Genomic DNA, 2,731 nt, shown 5'->3' with positions numbered 1-2,731 from the left:
GTTATCAATAGAGTAAGTAAGTTAACTGTTATCAATAGAGCAAGTAAGTTAAATATTATCAATAGAGCTAGTAAGTTAGCTGTTATCAATAGAGTTAGTAAGTTAATAGTTATCAGTAGAGCTAGTAAGTTAATTATTATCAATAGAGCAAGTAAGTTAAATGTTATCAATAGAGCAAGTAAGTTAACTGTTATCTATAGAGCAAGTAAGTTAACTGTTATCTATAGAGCAAGTAAGTTAACTGTTATCACTAGAGCAAGTAAGTTACCTGTTATCAAAAGAGCAAGTAAGTTAAATATTATCAATAGAGCAAGTAAGCTGGCTGTTATCAATAGAGTAAGTAGCTTAACTTTTATCAATAGAGCAAGTAAGTTAAATATTGGCAAAAGAGCAAGTAAGTTAACTGATATCAATAGAGCATGTAAGTTAAATATTATCAATAGATCAAGTAAGTTACATGTTATCAATAGAGCGAGTAAGTTAACTGTTATCAATAGAAGAAGTAACTTAACTGTTATCAAGAGAGCAAGTAGGTTAAATATTATCAATTGAGCAAGTAAGGTGTTATCACTAGAGCAAGAAAGTTAACTGTTATCAATAGAGCAAGTAAGAAGTTAACTATTATCTGTAGAGCAAGTAAGTTAGCTGTTATCAATAGAGCGAGTAAGTTAACTGTTATTAATTGAGCAAGAAAGTTGAATATTCATCAGTAGAGCAAGTAAGTTAAATATTATCAATAGAGCGAGTTAGTTAACTGTTATCAATAGAACAAGAAAGTTAATTGTTATCAATAGATCAAGTAAGTTAACTGTTATCAATAGAACAAGAAAGTTAATTGTTATCAATAGATCAAGTAAGTTAAATATCATTAATAGAGTAAGTAAGTGGGCTGTTATCAATAGAGCAAGTAAGTTAACTGTTATCAATAGAGTAAGTAAGTTAACTGTTATCAATAGAGCAAGTAAGTTAACTGTTATCAATGGAGAAAATAAGTTAAATATTATCAATAGAGCAAGTAAGTTAACTGTTATCAATAGAACAAGTAAGTTAAATATTATCGGTAGAGCAAGTAAGTTAGCTGTTATGAATAGAGAAAGTAAGTTAGCTGTTATGAATAGAACAAGTTAACTGTTATCAATAGAGCAATAGTTGAATATTTATCAATAGAGCAAGTAAGTTAAATATTACCAATAGAGGAAGTAAGTTACATGTTGGCAATAGAGCAAGTAAGTTAAATATTATTAATAGAGGAAGTAAGTTAGCCGTTATCAATAGAGCAAGTAAGTTAACTGTTATCAATAGAGAAAATGAATTGAATATTATCACTTGAGCAAGTAAGTTACCTGTACCAATAGAGTAAGTAACTTAACTGTTATCAATAGAGCAAGTACGTTAACTTATCAATAGAGCAAGTAAGTTAAATACTATCAATTGGGCAAGTAAGTTAGCTGTTATCAATAGAGCAAGTAAGTTGTCTGTTATCAATAGAGCAGGTAAGTTAAATATTATCAAGAGAGCAAGTAAGTTAGCTGTTATCAATAGAGCAAGTAAGTTGTCTGTTATCAATAGAGCAAGTAAGTTAAATATTATCAAGAGAGCAAGTAAGTTAACTGTTATCAATAGAGCAAGTAAGTTGAAAATTATCAATAGAGCAAGTAAGTTAACTGTTATCAATAGAGCAAGTAAGTTGAATGTTATCAATTGAGCAAGTAAGTTAAATGTTATCAATAGAGCAAGTACGTTACCAGTTATCAATAGAGCAAGTAAGTTAAATGTTATCAATAGAGCAAGTAAGTTAACTGTTATGAATAGAGCAAGTACGTTAACTGTTATCAATAGAGAAAGTAAGTTATCTGTTGGAGCAAGTAAGTTAACTGTTATCAATAGAGCATGTAAGTTAACTTTCATGAAACAGGTCGTAATGTTGCAAGAACCCGTGTCTGGTTGCCAAACATTCTACTACTACTACTACTACTACTACTACTACTACTACTACTATATTTTTTTTTCAGATATTCAGCTTATTACAGAATATTTCCTTAGATATGTATGTGGAAGGAGGTACTGCATTTAGTTTACCATTTACTTTTGATTCTCGAACCAGTAGGATTTGATTAAAGGATTCTTTACCCTTAAACTGACGTCACAAGGTTTATTGAAAGATTCTCGACAGTTCAAAAACTCGTGTAATTTAGTTTCCTCTCGTTCCCGGGAATTATATGATCGACAGCTGATTGCAAATTATGAAAAGATGCAGATGGTTTAAGTGTTTCTCTCTTTCAAGAACCTTTACCTATTCAATTGACACATTCCTTATTTCCTTATTTCCTTTCCTCACTGGGCTATTTTCCCTGTTGGGGCCCCTGGGCTTATAGCATCCTGCTTTTCCAACTAGGGTTGTAGCTTAGCATTTAATAATAATAATAATAATAATAATAATAATTAGGAAACAACAGATACTATGATTATGTATTCAGTTTGCGAACCATAGTAACCCGGAAAATCAAATTTGCTTTTGATTAAAAGGTATATTGCGCCATTCCTTGTGTCAGAACCTTTGTATTATTCGTTGTTGTTTGTTGTCCTTTTTTTCTTATTACTGCTTCTCTCAGGTTATTTCTGACTCAATTTGTTTGTTGTGTACAAAATGAACGCAGAATGGTGTGAGTGGCTTTTAACGAGCACGTTACCAAATTGTTTGGTATCGGACGTGTCAGCAATTGGCTAGATA

Source organism: Palaemon carinicauda, chromosome 39 (assembly GCF_036898095.1).
Source record: "Palaemon carinicauda isolate YSFRI2023 chromosome 39, ASM3689809v2, whole genome shotgun sequence".
Classification (NCBI taxonomy): domain Eukaryota; kingdom Metazoa; phylum Arthropoda; class Malacostraca; order Decapoda; family Palaemonidae; genus Palaemon; species Palaemon carinicauda.
The sequence above is the reverse complement of the archived record's forward strand: the minus strand, read 5'-3'. Positions refer to the sequence as shown.